A 25,366-nucleotide genomic window follows, 5' to 3' on the forward strand; every position below is an offset into this window, starting at 1 on the left:
ATTAAAAAAAAAAGAAAGAAAAAAAGAAATAGAAAATGAAAAGAAGCTCGCAAGGTCGAAAACCCGCATTGGGCGCCTTGGCAAAAGTGAGAGCCAAACAAAGTGAAGGTTAAAATACCCGAGAGTGCCTTAACCGGAACTACGTGAGGCTTGATTCCCATGATTGGGATACGTAGGCAACTTCATCATGAAGTCCAGCCCCCAACGCTTTCATAGCGTTTCAGTCCATGCAATGGTTTCAATTTCATCCCAAAGTCCAGTGGCCAACACCCTTCAAGGTGATTGTGTCCATATATGTGTTGTGACCGTCTTTGTCATCGCTGTGTCCAAGAGCTCGACCATCGCCAATGAAGACTATTTACAGATTGCTGCGGCACCATCCCAAACAAGGGGCAACTTTCCGTTGCCACGAGCCGTCGTGAGACGCCATTCAAACCAGGGGCAACTTTCCGTTGCCTCCCACTCCCTTCAAACCAGGGGCAATTTTCCATTGCCTCCGATCCGAGGTTGCGCATCTCGAAGAGTAAGTTTCATGCTTGTTGAGCATCAGCTGTTTGAAAAATAGTTTTTGAAATTTTTTTACTGAGGTTGACTATTTTCTCGAAAACTATTCCATTTTCCAAAACTAGACCATTGTCTTGGACCCCAAAAAAGGAAAATTTTCAGTGCTTGCAGCCTGACTTGCATGCTTTTCAAATCAAAAATCGAACAAGTACGTTAATCCGACTCTCATTTTGATCAAAACTGTTTTAGTAGAAAGCAAAAACAAAGAATGGTTAAAATGATGAACTAGGGGCACAGTTGAGCCAGGCGTTCTGTCTTTCCCCCATCATCAACGTACTTGCCAGAAGAGCGCTTTACCCGCCAGAAGAAATGGCCGTGAGCTAACGGTATTGAGCATGAACCCACACCGTTCTATTTATCCATCAATCACCCCGGGGAGGGATGAAAAATGAGAGAATAAAGAATAGAGAGGTGTAAGTTGAGAGAAAAGTGAGGAAAAGGGTTTTGAGAAAAAAATCCGAGCACGAGAGCCGAGTGATGTGAGAATCACAAATCAGAAGGGGGCGGGAAACAATACCCAGATTGAACTGGCTCCTCGCGATCCGAGGTCCCCATCTTCGCTAACGCGTCTGTGTGTCGTGTCTCTTTCATTTGACGTTCTCGTCTTTTGTTTGTAGTCTTTCCCGAGTGTGTCTCGTTGTGTTTAGGTCGTGTACCTTTATATTTGAGTCCTCCCTGCTGTGTTCAGTTGTAGGCTCGATATCCCGGTTTGAAAAAAAAAACCTCATTCAATTTCAAAAATCATTTATGCTCAGAATGCTGTGCCATTCTCTACATTTGAACGTGTTTCGACTCCAACCGGTTCCATCTTTGAGGTCCGTCCTCCCGAAAAAATGTGTAAAGAAATATAGAATGCAATGTGATAATTTATAATAACTTTTTTACTAAAATAATCTATTGACAAACGAGGCTTTATATGTCTTGGTATTTATAGAGTTCTAAATAATTATTATTTTTATGCATACGTAATTATAAAGTAGCTACTATATACGAACTCAAAAGTCATTGAAATATTCAAATAATAAATGCATTGACACACAACAGTTAGTAAAAAACGTTTCAAAGTATACACATTAGTTGCTTTATAAGGTTTTGATTAGTAGAGAGGGGTAGGGGTCAACGATTTATGTTGGGGATGAGAGAATAACATGGGGGTTAAGTAATTGGTGATTGCCTTGGAGTATGGCCATGTGGTGTTCTGCAATTATTAAATAATTTTTTGTAAAAAATCTACAAAAAAAAAATGTAGAAAGTTATTTGTGAAGCTAGACAGCTTATATAAGAAATTAATTTTTTTTTTTTGATTGGCAAAGAAAAATTTCATTAACAGCATGAAATTAAAGGTACAGGAAGACGACATGTTTCGAGAGAGATTAGGAAGTATAAAAATACCCCTACTATTGCTACTCGCATCCATACAACCAACCTCTTGGCCTCACGTTTGGACGTAGTACACGAATTTTTTTTGAATATAGGAGAAAAAAAATATTGAATTCACAAAGAAAAATATATTAAATATATTGTTTAAAAGTCGGGATGAGGGATGCTGCTATGCTCAACGCACAACAGCTCCTGTTGCGCAGCTTTACAGTGCCGTTTTGGGCCAACAAAGCTTTGATTTACTTCTTGGCTGCATTATTAAAATAAATAACAAAAAATGTCCTTTTTTTTTAAAAATAGTATCTCTAAGAAATTCCTTTACATTTTCACTTTAACACATTTTTTATACAATTTTTCAGTACTAACAAAGGTCTTTAGGACTGCTTTTAGCATTTTTTTTAATAAAAGATAATTTTTGAAACAATATACAAACTCATCTTTATCAATCTAGAATTTACTTAGGAAAATGAATTATTGGTTTAAATTCATTTTACTTATGGGTCCCACATTTCATTAATTTAATCTCCAACATACAAATACATTTTAGGTAAATTATGGATTGATAATGGTAGGTTCATAGCATTTTTCTTTTTGAAATTTAGAAATGAAATTGAGTTAGCAAGTGACTATTTTATTTAAAAACTCAAAAAAAAATTAAAAATATTTTAAAAAGTCAAGATTCATATTTTAGTAAAAACAAATCACAAAAATATCACTTCCCCAAACAAGGCCTAATTTTTATGAGTAATTTCATCCATATTTACCATGGGCCATTCGGCGGTGGTTAATATTGGTATGTGCATAAAAATTATATTATAGTATGTAAAAGGTGTATAAAATATGTGAAATATGAATTTTTAATAAAGTAAATATTAAATTTATTTTTTATTTATTAAAAGACTCATTCAAATAGAAAGCAAAAGAATTATATTGAGCTTAAAATTCTATTTTACATACTTTCTTATTCAACTAAATAAAATTATATAAGAAATTGAAATTTTATAGAAAGGGAATCCTACACTCTTCAAATGGTGTGTATTATAAGCATCTTACGTAATTTTATAGTAATTATACATATTTTATGGTTAAAAAATATTATTAAAAACTATATAACATTATCACAAAATACTAATTTTATTTCTAAATTATAAATTATCATAACTTTGGCAAAATTTTACATAATATTTATTAAAAAAGCGTAGCTTATAAAAGTGAATGTAAAGGAATTTCTTAGAAATACTAATTAAAAATAAAAAAAAAACAAAGGGACAATTTATTTATTTATTTATTTTTGTAATACAGCCAAGAAATAAATCAAAGCTTTGATAGCCCAAAACAACACCGTAAAACTACTTAGCAAGAGTTACTGTGCTTTGAGCAGAGCAACATCCCCCATCTCAAAAGTCCTCTTGTCCTAATGGGTGTATGATTATTTGTAATATACGAAATCCTAATCTTAAAAGGAAGCAACTAATTAGGCAAGAAAATAAATAAAATAGGATATTGTGATATTTGAGTTTAATAGTGCTTAGTGTAGAATATTGTGATAGATATTGTGTAGAATATTTGATATCTCTAGTGTATCAATATTTTATATCCATGGTGCATCATCACCACTTTGATTGTTTTGGTAAAAAATATTTTTCAATAAAAAACATTTTCTACAAAAAAAAAAAAAAAAAAAATTAGAAAATATTCCGTAGAATACGTTTTTCTATGTTTGGTTGTGTTCTCGAAACTAATGCATTAATAGTTGCATTAGTTGTGGTAGTAGTGACAACGGCGGGGTGGAAGAGGAGGCAGTAGTAGTAGTTGTGGAAGTGGAGGCGTTGGGGATGGCGGCGGCAGCGGCAGTAATGGTCGTGATGGGTGGTAGTGATAGAGGTGATGGTGGCAATGATAGTGATGATGGTAGTGGTAGTGGTGTTTTGGTGGAGGTGATGGTGGTGGTGGCAATGTAGTGGCATTTGTAAAAGTTTAGTTCATAAAACATTTTTTGTCTTTTAAAAAATGAAAAATATTTTCCGCCTAAATAAGTTTGTTTTTCATTGACTTCTAGTGACTTCAAGAACACTCCAGCGAGAAATGTCTAGAATATTGCCTAAGTGTTCAGTGACTTCAAGAATATTCTGGAAATTCCAATGACTTGTAATGGCGTTGACACTATGGAGTATCACCGAATTTCGTGTTTTTTTTCGAGTGACTTCAAGAATACTTTTGAAAATTGCCAGAGCATTGCTGGAGTGTTTTGAATTTCAAGAATATCGTCAGAGACTCACCGAAATGTACAGAATATTGCCGGAAAGAAAAAAATAAGTAAATAGAGAATTAGAACAAAAAAATATAACAAAATGTGCTAAATTTTTATAAATTGAAAGGGGGGGGGAACGTAGCAACAAATAGTAACAATGTGAAAAACAAATGTTATTTTTTAATTTTTGTAAGGTTTAAGTAAATCTTCAATATTGATCAAACTAAAAAGTAAGTTTTCAAACAATAAAATTGTTATACAGTTTCAAAGTATGATCCTATTAAGCATTTATGATTATTAATCAAACTGAGAAACATATTATGAAACTGCAAAATTTACAATAAAATCATGTTATGAAATTGTAAAATTTTATAGTTTTAAAGTATGATTCATTTCGATACCAAAAAAATCAAAACTGAAAATTTTTACAATTTTCATCGCTTGTAACCAAAATTCTAAAACAATTTGTTTAAAAGTTGAAAATTTTCGCTATTAAAGTGGGAAAAGAGAAATGCGTAGTAAAGAAAAAATAGAAAAAACTGACAGATGGAACGAGAGAGACAAATATAAAGTGAAGATTGTACTCTAACAACTATTTCTTATTTAGATCTAACATGATCTAATGTAGATTTGCTCAGATCTTTTTCATCATAAACTCATCTCCTTCACCGTCGATGAGGCGAAGCAATGAGTCAATGATCGATAGTTGTCGATGAATCCCAATCGATAGTGGTCCCATATAACTATATACTAGAAAGAGAAAGAGAAAGAGAAGAAGAAATGTGTGGTCTTCAGATATTAGAAAGAAAAAGAAAGAGAGAAAAAAAGAAGAAAGAAAACATAGAGAAAGCGAATAAGCAAAACACGCAAGACCCTTTTGAATCTATTCAAAAAATTATAAAATTAAATAAGTACACATCTTTAAAGAGGACATGCGAGTAATTAGCCCTTTTCAATTTATATAATGCACAACTCGGCCTAAGCCCATGACTCAATGCCTTTTAAATGTAAATGAGATGTCAAGCTTTTCCGAGAATTAGGGACCTATTACATGGGCCCAATCAAAGTGCTCAATTCTTGAAAATCAAGGTGCTTATCCTAATTTGTGTAATGACTTACAATTAAATTAATAAACTGTTTTTGTAAGCCCTTTTGTTTCCGTTAAAAAAATAAAAATAAAAAATTAACTCTTTTATGTCAAAAGAACTAATTTTTGTAAACACTAACTTATTTGTAAAATTATTTTAATCCAATAAGGTAGGTTATAAGAAAATCAAAGGAAGCATGGTGAGTTTGGGATCAGTAAAATATATATATTGTTCAAAAATTTTGTTTTTTTCTCTTTAGTCATTTTGTTTTAAATTTGTATCAATTTTTTTTTTTTTTTTTTACTTTTTACTTTTCAGCTTTAATGTAGAATGATTTAAAAAGTTTTTTTTAAAAAATTTTGAAAAAATCACAATTTTTTTTTTCTTCAGCTTTTTTTTTTTCCTTATTTTTTACTTTACTAGTACATGTAGTCCAGTAGAACCTAACACCCAAGATTTTTGAAGTTTTTAAAAAAGTTTACAAAAAAAAAAAAATAAAAAATGGCCACCCAAACACCCCTACATAGTGAGTCCATCTTAGGTAACTTTGTTTGGAAAACTATATTGTGTTGTGTCATGTGAGGACTGTGATAAGGACTATACATTGAGTCTTCAGTCCATGGCCCGGGGTTGGGGATATTTTTGTAATTTTATGTTACTTATTCGTTGCCCTAATTTCTATGATTATAAATAAATGAAATCCACCTGTTATATTGTGTAAAATAAATCCCAATGGAGTCTCCATCACCTCCCATCAAAAAAAGAAAAAAAATAGTCTCTCCATCACAGATCCACACCTGTAATTTCAGCTCCCAATTTTGTATACAAATGGCAAACCAAGTTCTACAGAAAGAAATAAAAAAAGGTTCAAATTTTGTGTCCTCTCCTTTGGAACAACTTCTTTTTTATTTGGGATAAAAAAGTATTGATGATCTGAATTTTATGTCTTTGCAGTTTACATCGATGGTGTCCAATCTTAAGGACAACAACAAGAATAACATAATTACAAGTCCATCTATATTGTTTGCTAATAGTGTGTGGATTGATCGAAGTTTTAGTTTGAACCCTTCTTATAAAAGGATTTTGTAAGGTTCTTATAATGCTAAAGCCAAAGAGGTTGACTTTGCAAACAAGGTACTTTTCTATTTTTTATTTTTATTTTTATAATCTTTCTATCATAGAAAATGCTAGTAGTAAGTTGTTTAGGTTTCATTTAATTTAAAATTATGTTTAAGTTTGAGTTGTTTATATGATAAGTTGATTCTGAATGAACTTTTAGTTTTTGTTTGGGATTTTTTGACTTTTTGGTAAAAAAAGATGTATGTTTGGCATAATTTTTTTATTTTTTACGAAAAGATATATAATAAAACATTGTAGTAAAATTAAAATGACAATTTTACTCTTTTGAGTTTTTGACTTTTTAAGTAGTTGAATTCAAAGGGTAAAATAATAATTTTGGCATAGTAACTTCCCCCACAAGCTATCCTTAAATAGTATAGACTTTTTAATTTTTTAATAATTTTTTGACTTTTTAATTTTTTTTAGTTTATCCCAAATAAGGCTTTAATAAGTCGAATTTCAGTTGAGTTTAAATAACTCGATTTTTTTATAGTATTTATAAACTTGTTAAGCCACAAACTTAAAATTTTGTTCACAATTGATTTATTTATATAATAATTCGATCTCGAATAAGTTTTAACCCTATATATTGTGCATTAAGTAAGAAATTAATTGATGTAGTATATCAAAAACATTGAATATATCCCTCCCCCCCAAAAAAAAAAACTTTGTATACACAAAGGGAAAAAACTCTGATTAAATAAGAAATCATAATCCTACAAAGGAAACAATTTAGTTAGGCATAAATCAATTAGGAAATTATAAAATTTGGCAATATATGAGTTGAATAAAATTTAGTGTGCTACATATTGTACAGAATATTTAGTATTGTTGATTTTAATTATGCCCAAATTTAGATACTATAAAATATTAGAAACATGCCAAAATGATGACACTAAAAGAGGACATTCCAAAATAAAGTTATTGCTAAAATAGAAAAAATTTATAAATGCCAAAATTATTAATTCGAGGACCTAAAAAAAAAAAAAAAAAGCCCCAAAGTCTACCATGCATCATCACTACAGTAATGCAAGAAACATTAACTAATGATGACACTAAAAGAGGACATTCCAAAATAAAGTTATTGCTAAAATAGAAAAAATTTATAAATGCCAAAATTATTAATTCGAGGACCTAAAAAAAAAAAAAAGCCCCAAAGTCTACCATGCATCATCACTACAGTAATGCAAGAAACATTAACTAGTATACCGACTACACTAATTAGGGATTGTTTGGGATTTAATTAATAAAGATAAAAAGTCAAAAAATTACTAAAAAAATTAAAATTCTATACTATTCAAGGGTAGCATCTGGGAGAAGTCACTAGGGCAAAATTATTATTTTGCTCTTTGAATTCAACTATTCAAAAAATCAAAAAGTTAAAAGTCAAAAAGTCAAAAAGGTGAAATGGTCATTTTGATTATACTATAATATTTTATTACATATCTTTTCATAAAAATTCAAAAAATTATCCCAAATATACATATTTTTTCCTTACTTTTTTAATTAAAAAGTCAAAAATACACTTATATAGCATATCCCAAACAACCATCTAGTATTTCTAACATTATTGCCACCCCCAAGAACATCGATCGAAAAGGTATCTTTCATTTAGATTACCAAATTTTAGGGATTCAAAGCTTATAAATAAAAAAATTTAAAACAAAATAAAACGAAACATTTCTGCTACTCATTCTATATCATCATCTCTTGTTGTTGTCTTTCAAGGTTGATCAAGTGATAGATGAAGTAAATTCATGTGTCAAAAATGAAACCAAGGGACTCATCAAGAATTTCCTTCCTCTTGGATGCTTATATGGTGACACTGCACTCCTCTTTGCAAATGCATTATACTGCAAAGGACAATGGGATCAAAAATTCGATAAAACACGTACAAGAAACATGAATTTTCATCTTCTCGATGGAGAGACCGTTCAAGTTCCTTTCATGACAAGCAAAAGAGGCAGTCGTCATCTTTACGGATTATTCGGTGGATATAAAATCCTCAGTATTCCATATCAAGGTAGTGACTTCTCTATGTACTTTTTTCTTCCAAATGAAACAGATGGCTTGCCAAAACTAGTCAAGAAGCTCAAGTATCCAACCCTGGATTCATGAATCAGGAATTTGGGTTGAGGAAAGAGGATGTTTCTAAATTATGGATCCCAAGATTCAAAGGGGCTGTTTTGTTCACTGGTGTTGTGCTCAATCCTCTCTTAGTTGCTTGATATAGCTCTTCTTGAGCAAGGTGCTCAATCCTCTCTTATGCAAAGTTCTTCGACACTAACTCCCTTTGGTACAACTTATGGGTTTTTTTTTTTTTAAATTGCAAGTCCATATAAGGATATATTTGATGTTGTTTCTATTTTCAATTTTTTTTTTATGCTACGCATTATGATATTAATAAATTAGTAGTGTTAGATTATTATAACTGGTCATTGACTCGAACATAAACTATTATACAAAGTTTTTGGACACTATAAGCTCCTTTGGTACAACTTATGGGGTGTTTATAAATATATTTTTTAAATTGGAAGTCTACATAAGGATATTTGATGTTGTTTTCTACTTTCAAACATATATATATATATATATTGACTACACGCTTTGATGTTAATAAGTTTGTAGTGTTGGATTATTATAACTAGTTGTAAAGGGTTAGAAATTAAACCCCAAATTAAGTATGAGCTTAAGTGCTAAGGTCGCCCTTCTAAGACGACTATGAATGAAAAGAGAGCATGGGCTAAAGCCCAAGAGAAGTGGGTCAAAAGTGGGCCGAAGCAGGTCCGACCTGCCAAGAGTCCAAACGGACTTCACGAAGGAAAATGCCAAAGTCAAAGTTGCAAAGGGAACACTTGCGGCGGTCAAGTTGCTGAGGCACTTTGCCTCAGCGCCGCCATTCCCCAATAATGTCGGTTCAGCCGCCACCTGAAGTTGTTGAGGAAAAGAGAAAGCTGAAGCAACTATGTTGCAGAGGCGATACTTGCGACGAGCAGGTTGCGGAGGTACTTTGTCTCAGCGCCGCCATTCCAAGTATTGTCGGTTCCGCTGCCATCTAGAGTTATTGAGGGAATGAGAGAACTGAAGCAACTAAGTTGCAAAGGTATTACTAGCAACTAAGATGCAGAGGTATTACTTGCAACGCCCAAGTTGCAGAGGTATTACTTGCAGGCCCCAAAGTTCATTACCTTGGCGCTGATAGTAGACCCCAAGACTTACTGGTTGGAGTTGATAGCAGGCCCAGAGATACCAGTTTACTGCGACAACCTCGAGAAGACGGGAGCAGGGCAGCCCGAGCACAAAGGACTCCCTTTCCATTTACCTAGGTCACAAACCTGCCTTAGTCTCACAAGCAGGAGTAACAAAGCCCCTTTGGGCTTGGTACTAAGGCACAACATGGCTGATAGCAGGCTCGGTTATGCCCTTTGTCCTGGAAAGCTGGCGAGTTTGTGGTTAGGTGGCTAAGGGTGGAGGCTTTGCTGAGGTTTGAGCTGAGAAGGCAAGTGCAGCAACAAACACTTCCGCCGCAACTGCACTTGCTGAGGCTCAAAAGGTAGTTGTGGCGCCAAACACTCCCGTCGCAACAACACTTACTGAGGCTCAAAAAAGGTAGTTGCAGAGGCAAACAGATAGTACATGTAGAGGGATACATGGTACCTTTAGTCTAGTGGCTCAAGGCAGAATATTCCATGTGATCCTGTAGGACACATGTCCTCTCTTTATTTGGCCACTTGATGTCCTCTGGGTACCAAGGAAAAGCCTATAAATAGGACCTATTTCCCAAGGTCCAAGAGGAGGAATTTTGGAGATTTGGGGGAGATACTTCCCATTTGTGCACTGCCATACTTTTCTTCTTAAGCTACCTGCTTCACCCTTATCTAGCTACACACTCTCCAACACCCAGACAGTTGATGCTGCTCATTCTTCAACCATTCCACCATTGTTGGACCATTAGTATAGTTTTGCCTCTCTAATCACCTTTCTAACCTTGAATCCCCTTACATTTCTGGTGACTCTGCTGGGGACGCTGCTTTGTTGCTAGTTCATACCCGCAGTGGTTTATACATTTCACTGGAAAAAATGGCAGAGGATGAAGTTCAGCAACCCCCACGGCAACAAGGATCTTCTAATGAAGTTCAGCAACCCCCTAGGAATCAGGCTCCGATCCAGGTGCCTCCGATGGTACGCCAGGTGAACGGTACGGCTACTGGTTCAGCTACCCAAGAGCAGACTGGACCATTCTAGCCCACTCACTTTGTTACACAAGTCGATCTACAAGCGATGCTTGAGCAAGAGCACAGCAAGAAGCAACTACCATCTCTCCCCGACCCAGATGTGAAGCCTTCATACTCTTAGGAGATATTGGTTATGCCATACACAACTGGGTATACAGTACCCAAGTTTGTCAAGTTTGATGGGATGCAAGGAAATGCTAGAGAACATGTGGTGAGGTTCATCAAAACACTTGGTGTCCATGGTAGTGACCATTCTCTGCGCCTTTGGGAGTTCTCCAAATCACTTACCGAAAGAGCTTATAACTGGTATGTGAACTTGGCCCCTGACTCGATCAAGAGTTGGAAGGAGATGGTGAACAAGTTCCATACGAAGTTCTTCCAAGTTCAAGAGAAAGTTACAACCCTCACGATCAGGCGAGATGTCCAAAAAGAAGGTGAGGATATACTATACTATGTCAAGCGATTCCAAGATAAGGCTATTGACTGTCATAAGCCAGTGAATGAGGCCCACTTAGTCAACATATGTCTGGAGGGTGCCATACGCGACTATAAAATTTTCTTGGCAAACCATAATCTACCTACCTTTTCAGCATTAGTTGAGGCAGCTAGGAGCCTCAGTATCACTGGCCCTCTACATAGATCTCGCGGCAGTCACTGCTACTCCCGTAGTAGCAGAGTTGCTGCAGTAACCTCTGCAAGAGGGAGCCGCTTGTAAGGGGAGGAGTCATCCTCTCGGAAGAGGAAGAGTTATGAGGACATAAATAAATTTCCATGCGGCCTTGAGAATGTTAAGGCCTTGGTTAAAGAATGGGTAGCCGATGGTGAACTTACTTTGCCTCCGGTTGATGTCCCTACAACCAAGAAGGACAAAGAAATCCCAGATTGTTGTATCTATCACAGAGCCACCAGACACCCTACTACGGACAATTGGACTTTGAAAAGCATCTTCAAGAAGAAAGTTGACGTGAAGGAGATGAAGTTCAAAGACGCCAGTAATCGTGATGCAAGGAAGGACCCTTATCCTAACCACAAGGAGATGGGAAAGAATGTACATATGATTGGCTATCTTGGGCCTGTATGCGATCAAGTGTAAATGGCGTCCTACTATGATGAGTTAGAAGAAATTACAACTGGCCAGCTCCCCGAAACAGTACCTATAGAGGCAAAACTCGCAGAGGATACTCATGCTCAAGCCTTGCAAAATTCTATCAAGTTTCGAACCTTCTTTGACCAGTTGGGGCTGAGCCAAGCCGCCAAGTTGGAACCAAAAAAGGCCCTCATCAACATCTCTAAAGTGCACCATACTGAAGTTGCTGAGGCTAAGGAGTATATGCCTCGGGACTTCCAGGAAGATTATGGATCCATTACTTTTTCAGAAGCAGACAGAGCATACCCATTTCCTCATAACCGTCCTCTTTTGGTTATAGCTTACATCAATGACGTGGAGCTCAAGCGTGCTTTCCTTGATAGCGGAGCATCCATAAACATCATCACTACCGAAACCTTTGTGAAGGCTTGCATCCTAGAGTCTAGGATGGTTCGCCAACCCATTACGGTGACGGGTTTTGGCGGTGAGAAAATGGTTACTAAGGGCTATGTTGTAGTGGACTTAGCAGTTGGCGATATCCACTCTGCTACTAAGTTCCATGTGATTGAAGCATATACAAATTACCACACGATACTTGGCAGGGCTTAGATGCACTGATATGGGGCTATCCCGTTGGGTTATCACCAATGCGTAAAGGCAAAGTTAGGGAAGCACATAGTGACCATAAATGCGTCTAAAAATCCATTTGGAGTAGAAGAGGCACACTATTTTGATGTAGTCTTCTTTACTGAGCTGTCAACGGATAAAACGCCAAGAACTGGTAAGGTTGTAGGTGTAAAATTGCCAAAGTGGGAAGACATTCGAAATGCAAAGGCTGCTCCAGAAAGCAGTGGGCAGAAGAAGAACAGCAAGTCCACAAGTCCTTCGCCCAAGATTGTTGAGGTGCACGAGGACGGCAAGACAGTTTACTAACTATGACGGTCTTGGGGGCCCGACTTCATACCATGAGAGGATGGCCCCGAGGCAAATAAACGTGATGCTAATGAGTCCCAAGAAAGGTTGGTGGAGACGCTTGAGCCCGTCCCTGAATGCATGCAAGATAGACCCAAACTACAACAGGAAGTACTTGTTGAGGTTAACCTTAGCGACTTACCCGGGAAGAGCAAGCCCGTGTTTATCAACAATACAATGGCTCCAGCAGTGAAGGAGAAATTAATAACACTACTGAAGCGGTACAGTGACGTCTTTGCTTGGACATATGACGAGATGCCTGATATTAACCCATCCCTTGTCACTTATCATTTGGATGCTTTTTCTAACTCTAAGCGAATTAAGTAGTATGCTTGAAAGTATCACCCTGATCTTGAGGCAAAGATTAAGGAAGAGGTATAAAAGTTGCAGAGGGACAAGTTCATTGAGCCTATATAGTACCCAACTTGGCTAGCAAATATTGTGCCTGTGAAGAAGAAGAATGGCCAAATCAGGGTCTGCGTAGACTTTCGCAACCTGGACAAGGCCTGCCTAAAAGATGAGTTTCCATTGTCCCATGTTGACACATTTGTCGATTCCACCACAGGCCATCAAATGTTCTCCTTCATGGACGCGTTCAGTGGTTATAACTAGATCAAAATGGCACCAGAAGATGCAGAAAAGACAGCTTTGAGAACACCCATGGAAATTTTTTTCTATACGGTGATGCCCTTCGATTTTGTGGAGGTCGAATAAAATCTATTAGGAAGAGGCCAAGGCATTTAATAGACATCAGGCTAAAGGAAGTTCGGCCCTGACCAGGGGCTCATGAAGTTGAATAAACAAATCAGCCATATAAGGAGCCGAATAGGAGCCAACACTCAATTGGAAGGCTGACTAAGTAACTACATCCGAGATCAAGAGTGGGCCCGACCGTTGGGCCCAGAGGTAATATAAAAAGCGAGGAATGTTAGCCAAAGGAGGTATGTGAGAATTTACAAGATAACTTGAGATAGAAGTAAATTTGAGAGGATAATGACTTGTCCGTCGGAGTGCTAATTCCAGTACCCCCGACCGGAGTGTTCATCCATTTTTCAGGTAGCAATCAGAGGGTCAAGAGTGTCTAACTGGATCCAAGAGTATTTCCAAACCACTTTACCACAATTGGCGCCGTCTATGGGAATACTCAAGTGCGTCCATGGCAGGTGTGACAGATTATCCTTCTATAGTTGCTGACGATGTTACACCAAGAGATGGCATTACTCCAAGAAACATGCTTGGATCGGAGAATATCATCGCACGACAGGCTTTTAACTTCAACCCAGTAGCTCAAACTTCACCCTCAACTTCTATGTAGGGGACTGTGCAGACAATCATGGATCAAGCAAAACGAAACGAACAACGTCTAGAAGATATAATGGCTGAGAACGAGCGTTTGTGTAAGGAATTGGCCCTGGAGTTAGCCAAATCCCAATAGGCTGCACGCCATTATCGGGGTCGATCCCTAGAAAAGAAGAATGATGATCGACGACGTCGACTTCAGAAACATGATAATGGTAGTAATTCCGACTCACCATCTCAGGAACACAGAAAGAAGGGGCGAGTTAATGCATCCAGCTCATCCGAAGGAAGTCCACATATACAACATAGGCGAGGGAAAGGATGTGATGATTCGGATGAAGAGGACAGGCACGACCCTTTCGTACGACGCATTGCAGGGTTTGTGTTGCCTAAAAGTTCAAAGCACCGACATTCACCTTATACGACGAAAAATCAGATCCCACTAACCACATTCGTCATTACAAACAAGCGATGACGTTGCATGCTAATGATGAAGCCCTCATATATCGAATGTTTCCAAGTAGCCTGGGACCGTTGGCCGTCAGATAGTACTATAAACTGGAGCCGGCGTCAATAAGAAGCTTTCATCAACTTCAAAAATCCTTCTGGGAAAAATTCATCACCAACGAAGTTCAGCCAAAGCAAGCTGACTCTCTCTGGGTAATGCAAATTAAACTAGAAGAGATCCTCCGTGAGTATTCAGAGCACTATTAGGAATGTTTCAACTTATTGGATGATGCTTGCAATGATACCATGGTCATTACGACCTTTAAGATGGGATTACACCTTGATAGTCCTCTCCGCAGTTAATTGACCAGACGGCCTCCCAAGACAGTCTGGGCACTAATGAAGAAAGTTGAAGAATACTACAAGATGGAAGATGATGCCCTGAGCGTCAAGGCCAGACAGAAAGTTGTTAAATCAGCACCATCTAGTCTGGTTCAGTCGATAAACGTTGTGTCATCAAGGAGCCCCAAACCTTGAGCTCGGGCTAACGAGACAATCAGTGTGATTCATGCCATTCAAGCGGTCAATGTTCATACCATTCAAATGAACAATATCAAGTGGATAGCAGGTGCACAAGACGTTCAGACTAGAAGTACACGGAATTAGCAGAGCTAATTAGTAAGATCCTACCCAAAGTCTAACATATTCCGTTCTTTAAAAGGTCGTCCAAGATGATAGGACCTCCTGATACAAGGAGAAGGGATAAGCAATGCGAATATCACAAGGACCATGGCCATGATACTGACAGTTGTTATGCACTGAAGGACCACCTGGAGGAGTTGGTACGAGACGGCCGATTGGCGCAACATGTTCGAAGGAATAATCCATCGAACACGGTAGCCCTATAGCTGGATTCACCTCCACTTGGTGTAATTGACTTGATACACAGACTATCGTCGTCGGCCAAGGTACATGCAATTCAGTTGCAAACTAGCCTACCCAAACCAATAACACCAGCCAAACGGCCCCACAAAATTAGCAGGATTAGCTTCGATGACACCGACCTAGATGGAGTAACTCTCTCCCACGCTGATCCCCGCATTGTCGAGCTATGCATGAACAGATTCATAGTTGAGCGTGTTCTCATCGATCAGGGAAGCACCTCAGAAATAATGTATTACAAGACATTTGTTAAACTCGATTTTGCTAATTCGAATCTGTTATCGACCGATTACCCATTATTCGGCTTCAATGCCAACCCCGAGTATCCCTTGGGTAAGATCACACTACTAGTACAAGCGGATACCAGATCAATAGACATGAAATTTCTGGCCGTTAAGCTCCCGTCCCCATACAATCTTATCATGGGGGGGGGGACTTGGTTACATACTATGTAGGCTGTGCCGAGCACTATCCATCAACTACTCCTCTTTCCAACTGAGTATGGCATTGAGCAAATTCGAGGTTCTCAGAAATTAGTGCAGGCATGATATCTTATCGCTGCTGCAAAGAGGCCAAAAGAACTGGAAGTGAACTCGATTGAAATACCGGAGTGAGAGAGCCTCAAGGAAAATGGGAAAATCCCCAGCGAAAAGGTAACCGAAGATCTTGATCAGATTGAAATCAATGGGAGTCCAGACAGATTCTTCATGATCGACACTTCCCTAAACGAAGCTGATAAACACGAGCTGGTATCCTTCTTACTCGGCAACCTTGATGTGTTTGCGTGGACACCATACAAGATTCCCGGGGTGGATCCAGTCACGGCCCAACATCGTCTGAACGTCGATCCAAAAGTCAAACCAATCATTCAGAAAAGTCGGTGGTCAGTCGTGGAGCATGCATCGACCGTTGTTGATGAAGTTAACAGATTGCTTAATGTTGAGGCAATTCGTGAAGTCACTTATCCTACAAGGCTGTCCAATACCGTGGTTGTAAATAAGAAAAATGGATCTTGGTGCGTTTGTGTCGATTTCACAGACTTGAACAGGGCCTGTCCGAAGGATTGTTTTCCTCTTCCCAGAATCGTCGAACTTGTGGACACAACGGTACATCATCAGCTCATGAGCTTCTTGGATGCCTACAGGGGTTATCACCAAATTGCCATGCATCCGGAGGATCAAGAAAAGTCTGCATTTCTCACCCCAAGGGAAACCTATTGCTACAAGGTCATGCCCTTCAAACTGAAGAACGCAAGGGGCAACTTACTAGAGACTGGTTACCACTATGTTCAAGGAACAACTTGGCTGCACCATGGAAGTATACATCGATGACATGGTGGTGTAATCTAAGGAAAAGTGCACCCATCTAGCCGTTTTAGCAGACACCTTCGGCATTCTCTGGAAGTACAAGATGACACAGAACGCCTCAAAATGTGCATTCGACATTCGATCTGGCAAATTTCTCGGCTATATTGTCAACCACTGCGAAATACAGGCCAACCCGAGGCAAATCACAACAATTCTAGAACTCGGTTCCCCTTAGTCGGTGAAAGAAGTTCAGTAGTTGATGGGGATGGCTGTCGCCCTTAATTTGTTTATCAGTCGTTCCTCAGATTGCTGCCGACAATTCTTTTACACACTTCAATAGGGCAAAGCCTTTGAATGGACTCCAGAGTGCCAGACTGCACTAGATGGCTTGAAAACTTATTTCCGATCAGTACCACTCTTGGCAAACCCATCAGCAAACGATCTGCTCATTTGTATCTGGCGGTATCAGACCAGGCGGTCAGCGTTGTGCTACTAAAGGAAGAACTCAGGGAGCAGCGACCAATTTACTATGTAAGCAAGGTAATGGTCGACGTCAAAACACGATATCTACCACTGGAAAAACTCATCTTTGCTCTCGTGGTGGCTGCAAGAAAGTTGATGCACTATTTTCAGGCTCACACCATAGGGGTATTAATGGCTAAGGAGTATATACCTCGGCGCATCCAGGAAGATTATGGGGCCATTACTTTTTCAGAAGCAGACAGAGAATACCCATTTCCTCATAATCGTCCTCTTCTTGTCTTAGCTTACATCAATGACGTGGAGTTCAAGCGTGCTTTCCTTGACTGCGAAGCATCCATAAACATCATCACTAAGGACACCCTTGCGAAGGCTGGCATCCTACAGTCTAGTATGGTTCGCAAACCCATTACGGTGACGGGTTTTGACGGTGAGAAAAAGGTTTAGTAAGGACTATGTTGTAGTGGACTTAGCAGTTGGCGAGATCCGCTCTACTATTAAGTTCCATGTGATTGAAGCGGACACAAATTACCACATGATACTTGGCAGGGCTTAGATGCACTGATATTGGGCTATCCCGTCAAGTTATCACCAATGCGTAAAGGCAAAGCTGGGGAAGCGCATAGGGACCATAAATGCGTCAGAAAAGCCATTTGGAGTAGAAGAGGCACACTATTTTGATGCAGTCTTCTTTACTGAGCTGTCAACAAATGAAACTCCAAGGACTGGTAAGGTTGCATGTGTAAAATTGCCAAAGTGGGAAGAAATTTGAGATGCAGAGGTTGCTCCAGAAAGCAGTGGGTAGAAGAGGAGCTGCAAGTCCACAAGTCCTTCGCCCAAGATTGTTAAGGTGCGCGAGGATGGAAAAACAGTTTACTACCTACGACGGTCTTAAGGGACAAGCTTCATACCTTGGGAGGATGGCCTCAAGGCAAATAAACGTGATGGTAGTAAGTCCCAAGAAGGGTTGGTGGAGACGCCTGAGCCCGCCCCTGAATGTATGCAAGATAGACCCAAACCGCAGCAGGAAGTACTTATTGAGGTTAACCTCAGCGACTTCCCAGGGCAGCGCAAGCTCGTGTTTATCAGCGATATAATGGCTCCAATAGCTAAGGCATAATTGATAACACTACTGAAGCGGTACAGTTACGTCTTTGCTTGGACATATGATGAGATGCCTGGTATTAACCCATCCCTTGTCACTCATCATCTGGACACTTTTCCGAACTCTAAGCCAATCAAGGAGCATGCTTGAAAGTATCACCCTAATCTTGAGTTAAAGATTAAGGAAGAGGTAGAAAAGTTGCAAAGGGCCAAATTCATTGAGCCTATACACTACCCAACTTAGCTACCAAATATTGTGCCTGTGAAGAAGAAGAACGGCCAAATCAGGGTCTATGTAGAGTTTTGCGACCTGAACAAGACCTGCCTAAAAGATTTGTTTCCATTACTCCATGTTGACACACTTGTTGACTCTATCGCGGACCATTAGATGTTCTCCTTCATGGACAGGTTCAGTTGTTATAACCAGATCAAAATGGCATCAGAAGATGCAGAAAAGACAACTTTCAAAATGCCGTTGGGAAATTTTTTCTATACGGTGATGCCCTTCGGTTTTGTGGAGGTTGAATAAAATAAACTAAGAAGAGGCCTAGGCATTTGATCGACATCAGGCCAAAGGAAATTCGGCCCTGACCAGGTGCTCATGAAATCGAATAAACGAATCGGCCATATAATGAGCCGAATTGGAGCCAACACTTAACTGGTTGGCCGACTAAGTAACTACGTTTGAGATCAAGAGTGGGCCCGACCCTTGGGCCTAGAGGTAATATAAAAAGCGAGGATTGTCAAGCAAAGAAGGTATGTGAGAATTTACAAGATTACTTGAGATAGAAGTAAATTTGAGAGGATACTGACTTGTCCATCATAGTGCTAATTTCGGTACCCCTGACCGGAGTGTTCATTCCCTTCTCAGGTAGTAATTAGAGGATCAAGAGCGTCTAACTGGATCCAAGAGTATTTCCAAACCACTTACCACAATTGGCGCCGTCTGTGGAAATACTGAAATCTGCCTATGGCAAGCGTGATCGATGACCCTTCAATAGTTGCTGATGATGTTACACCAAGAAATGACATTACTCCAAGAAACATGCTTAGACTGGAGAATATCAGCACGCGACGGGTCTTTAACTTTGACCTAGTTGCTCAAACTTCACCCTCAACTTCTGTACAGGAGACTGTGCAGACAATCATGGATCAAGCAAAACAAAACAAATAGCGTGTAGAAGATATGATGGCTGAGAACGAGTATTTGTGTAAGGAATTGGCCTTGGAGTTAGCCAAATCCCAACAGGCCACATGCCATGATCGGGGTCGATCCCCAGAAAAGAAGAAAGGTGATTGACGATGTTGACTTCGAAAACATGATAATGGCAGCGATTTTGACTCACCATCTCAGGAACCCAGAAAGAAGGGGCGGTCATTGCATCCAACTCATCCGAAGGAAGTCCATATGTACGGCACAAGCGAGGGAAAGGAAGTGATGATTCGGATGAGGAGAACAGGCACGACCCTTTCGTACGACGCATTGCAAGGGCTGAATCGCCTAAAAAGTTCAAAGCACTAACATTTACCTTATACGATGGAAAATCAAATCCCACTGACCACATTTTTCATTACAAACAAGCGATGACGTTGCATATTGATGATGAAGCCCTCATGTGTTGAATGTTTCCAAGTAGCCTGGTACTGTTGGCCATCAGATGGTACTATAAACTGGAGCCGGGGTCAATAAGAAGCTTTCATCAACTCCAAAAATTCTTCAGGGCAAGATTCATCACCAATGAAGTTCAGCCAAAGCAAGCTGATTCTCTCTGGGCAATGCAAATTAAACCAGAAGAGACCCTAAGTGAGTATTCGGTGCACTATTGGGAATGTTTCAACTTTCTGGATGATGCCTGCAATGATTCCATGGCCATTACTGCCTTTAAGATGGGATTACAGCCTGATAGTCCTCTCCGCAATTCGTTGACCAGACGACCTCCCAAGACAGTCTGGGTGCTAATGAAGAAAGTTGAAGAATATTGTTAGTGCGCGTCAAGGCTGGATAGAAAGTTGTTTAATCGGCACCATCTGGTCTAGTTCAGCTGGTAAGTGTCATTCCATCAAGGAGCCTCGAACATCGGGTTCGGGCTAAACGAGACAACCGACGTGATTTGCGCCATTCAAGCGCCCAGTGTTCGCACCGTCCAAACAAACAATATCAAGTGGATAGCAGACGCACAAGACGATCGGACAAGAAGTACACGGAATTAGCGGAGCCGATTAGTAAGATCCTGCCCAAAGTCCAACATTTTCCATTCTTTAAATGGTCGTCCAACATGATGGGACCTCCTGATACAAGGAGAAGGGATAAGCAGTGCGAATATCACAAGGACCATGGCCATGATACTGATAGTTGTTATGCACTGAAGGACCACCTAAAGGAGTTGGTACAAGACGATCGGCTAGCTCAACATGTCCGAAAGAACAATCCATTGAACACGGTAGCCCTACGGCCGGATTTACCTCCACCTGGTGTAATTCACATGATATACAGTTTACCGTCGTCAGCCGAGGTACATACAATTCAGTTGCAACCTAGCCTACCCAAGCCAATCACACCAGCCAAACGGCCCCGCGAAACTGGCAGAATTAGCTTTGATGACACCGACTTAGATGGAGTAACTCTCCCCCACGTTGATCCCCTCGTCGTCAAGCTACGCGTGAACAGATTCAGATATGTTACTGGCCAGTTGAGCGTGTTCTCATCGATCAGGGAAGCACCTCAGAAATAATGTATTACAAGACATTTGTTAAACTCGGTTTCACTGATTCGGATCTGTTACCGGCCGATTACCCATTATTCGGCTTCAATTCCAACCCCGAGTATCCCTTGGGTAAGATCACACTACCAGTACGAGCGGATACCAGATCAATAGACATGGAATTTCTAGCCGTGAAGCTCCCGTCACCATACATTCTTATCATGGGGAGGACTTGGTTGCATACTATGCTAGCTGTGCCGAGCACTTACCATCAACTACTCCACTTTCCAACTGAGTATGGCATTAAGAAAATGTGAGGTTCTCAGAAATCGGCTCAGGCATGCTATCTTATCGCTGCTGCAAAGAGGCCAAAAGAACTGGAACTAAACTCGATTGAAATACCGGACCGAGAGAGCCTCGAGGACATTGGAAAAATCCACAGCAAAAAGGAAACTGAAGATTTTGATCTGATCGAAATCAATGAGGGTCCAGACAGATTCTTCATGATTGACACTTCCCTCAACGAAGCTGATAAACGCGAGTTGGTATCCTTCTTACTCGGCAACCATGATGTGTTTGCATGGACACCATATGAGATGCAGGGGATGGATCTAGTCATGGCCCAACATCGTTTAAACGTCGATCCAAAAGTCAAACCAATCATTTAGAAAAGTCGACGGTTAGTCACAGAGCATGCATCAACCATTGTTGATGAAGTTGACAGATTGATTGATGCCAGGGCAATTTGTGAAGTCATTTATCCCACTTGGCTATCCAATACCGTGGTTGTAAATAAGAAAAATGGATCTTGGCTCATTTGTGTCGATTTTAAGGACTTAAACAGGGCCTGTCCGAAGGATTGTTTTCCTCTTCCCAGAATCGACCAACTTGTAGACGTAATGGCGCATCATCAATGCATGAGCTTCTTGGATGCCTACAGGGGTTATCACCAAATTACCATGCATCCGGAGGATCAAGAAAACACCGCATTCCTCACCCCAAGGGATTGCTACAAGGTCATGCCCTTCGAATTGAAGAACGCGGGGGCAACTTACTAGAGACTGGTTACAACTATGTTCAAGGAACAACTCGGCCGCACCATGGAAGTATACATCGATGACATGGTGGTGAAATCCAAGGAAAAGTGCACCCATCTAGCCGATTTAGCAGAGACCTTCGACATTCTATGAAAGTACAAAATGAAATTGAACACCTTCAAATGTGCATTCGACATCAAACCTAGCAAATTTCTCAGCAATATTGTCAACCACCGCGGAATAGCGGCCAACCCGAGGAAAATCATAGAAATTCTAAAACTCGACTCCCCTCAGTCAGTCAAAGAAGTTCAATAGTTGATGGGGATGGTTGCCGCCCTCAATAGGTTTATTCGTCGTTCCTCAGATCACTGCCAATAATTCTTTCACACACTTCGGCAGGGCAAAGCCTTTGAATGGATTCCCGAGTGCCGAGCCACGCTGGACAACTTGAAAGCTTATCTCCGATCAGTACCACTCTTGGCAACCCCATCGGCAAACAATACGCTTATCTTGTATCTGGTGGTATCCGACTGGGCAATCAGTGTCCTGCTACTAAAGGAACAACTCTAGGAGCAGCGACCAATTTACTATGTAAGCAAGGTAATGGTCGACGCCAAAACACGATATCTACCACTAGAAAAGCTCATTCTTGCTCTCATGGTGGCTACATGAAAGTTGATGCACTAATTTCAGGCTCATTCCATAGGGGTATTAATGGACTATCCTCTCCGGTCAGTGCTCTATAGCGTGGAAGCATCAGGGCGAGTCTCGAAATGGGCTTTGGAACTCAACCAATATGATATCCAGTTTTTGCCTAGAACTACCATCAAGGGCCAAGTGCTCGCCGACTTTGTAGCCGAGTTCACGGGATGCCATGTCGATTTCAAGTTTGATCAAGTGCAACCTAAACCTGACTGGCAAATATATGTTGGAGATATTTGGCAGATGTACTGTGATGGATCATCCAACCAACGTAGCAGCGGGGTAGACGTAGTAATCATGACCCCTGAGGGGGCAATAATCGACCAAGCGGTCAAAATGGGCTTTGATGCATCAAATAACGAGGCCGAATTTCGTAACGCACTTCACTTTGGTGCACGACGGTTACTTGTTTGTTGTGACTTGAAATTAGTCATCAACTAGTTGAAAGCGGAGTATGCAGCTAAAAATGACCGCATGGCCACCTACATGAAAATGGCAAATTCCTTGCTCACAAAATTTGATCACCACGAGTTGAATTAGATAACTCGGGATCATAACACGCATGCGGATGCCCTTGCTTGCCTAGCCTCCGCCATTAACTCAGAAATCAGACGAACAATCGAGGTGGGGTTCATCCAAGAGCCGAGCATTACCTCTTCTGAACCAGTTCAAATTAACATCACTGAACCAGGACCAAGTTGGATGGACCCTATTGCTGTATTTCTTTCCTTAAAACAGCTCCCAACGGATAAGAAAGAAGCCCACAAGATACAAAATAAAGCCCTGCGATACTATTTGGATCTGCAAGGAAAGCTTTACAAAAATTCTCTCTCCATGCCGTACCTAGAATATGTCCAGCTAGATAAAGCTGAGCAACTCTTAGCTGAAATACATGAAGGTAGCTGTGGTGCCCATTCTAGAGGGCGCTCATTGGCCCACCGAGCCGTAACGCAGGGGTATTATGGGCCCACCATGCAAACAGATGCCAAGAACTACATAAAGAAATGCGACCAATGCGAAAAGTTTTCCCTTTTAACTCATCTACCAGCCGAACAGTTAAACTCCATTACTAGTCCTTAGACGTTCGCTCAATGGGGACTTGATATCGTTGGACCATTACCGCGGGCTCCAAAGAATAAGCGATTCCTGATCGTCACAACAAATTATTTTACAAAGTGAGTTGAAGCAGAGGCATTAACACATATTCGAGATATCGATGTTAAACGTTTTGTACGAAAAAACATTATAACACAATTCGGTATACCGAGAGCACTTGTATCCGACAACGGCACCCAATTCGATTCCAACGTCTATCGGGAGCTATGCAACACATATGTTATCCGGCCCTACTTTTCCTCACATGGCACGGTATCAGTAGCAGCTCGCCAAGTCATATAACTAGTATGTGCAGTTGTGTCGTTATACACCTAGAGAACTGGTCCTAAAGAAAGTGCTTCTTGCTACTAAGAATCCGACATATGGTGAATTAGGCCCCAATTGGTGATGGGCCATCCCTCTGCATCTATGACAGGATGACCCTCTACATCAAGGACTTTGTCCATAAAAAAGGGCTCATGCTTTTTGGGGACTGGGCCCATACCAGGGAACCGCTCGTAAAAAAAGGTAGTCAAGAACTGAGTATGAACGAAGCTCCATACATCATAGTGGCCCATGGATCTCTCCATGTCTGAATGAATGAGGTCTAGATGAAAGTATAAATTTCCCAAGAAGAGAGGAGCCAAGGAGATCTGACTGTCGTTGCAAAGTTTGACGGCAAGGGAACACTAGAGGATTGATGCTCCCAGCAGGGTTGTTAGGGAGGACAAAAAAGTAGATAAAATAGCTACCAAAAGTGGCCAGGTACAAGTTGCCATGGTAGCCCAACCCAACTATTGACTCGCGACTGTCTTTGGTAATGTCAACCACAACAGGTTGCATGTCCTTGAAAAAATGCTTCAACCAAGAGAGGTAGGTGGTCTTGTCCCTCTTGGGCTTCTCTTGAAGCAATTCCCCAGTCCTCAAATCATGCCAAAAGCCATGCTTTCGTACCTCTCGAAAGGCACCTTGAAGAGCAGTGATAGCAGCCTGTTCTGCAGCAGTCAGGGACACACAATTAAAAAGGAAGTCCCCACAGGTGCTCAACCGAAGGAAAACATCGACCTCTTCAAGGGTTAGGGCTATCTCTCCCCAAGCCAACACGAAGGTGTGAGTGTCACGGCTCCAACGGGAAACAATCATATGACTTTGCAGAGGGACCAGTCATCAACCCAAGTCGTCGTCTGCAATAATGTCATCAACCCAGAGGGACCAGTCTGCTGGAGGGCCCGAGTGAGTACGGTAATAAATGTATGAATGAGGAAAATCACCGCGCTCTACACGAAATCGTAGCACGGAGGCTGGGTTCACCATGTCAGCATCATCCAAAGACCCCTCACCAAAAGGGAGCAGAGGCTTTTCCAGGGAAGGGGCATCAGGAACAAAGGAATCAACAGCCTTCCAGAAAGGGTCGGCAAGTCCCACAAAATATGGGGTTCTCCTCCGCTTAGTATTGGGTGGGACAACCCTGTCGGGTAGAAACCTGGAGGTAGCCATGAAAGAGAATAAAGAAAGAGAAGAAAACTTTGGAAGGTAAGGGCCAAAGAGAGATGAA

The sequence above is a fragment of the Camellia sinensis genome, chromosome 10 (assembly GCF_055761805.1).
Source record: "Camellia sinensis isolate YWXY chromosome 10, ASM5576180v1, whole genome shotgun sequence".
In the NCBI taxonomy this organism is placed as follows: Eukaryota; Viridiplantae; Streptophyta; class Magnoliopsida; order Ericales; family Theaceae; genus Camellia; species Camellia sinensis.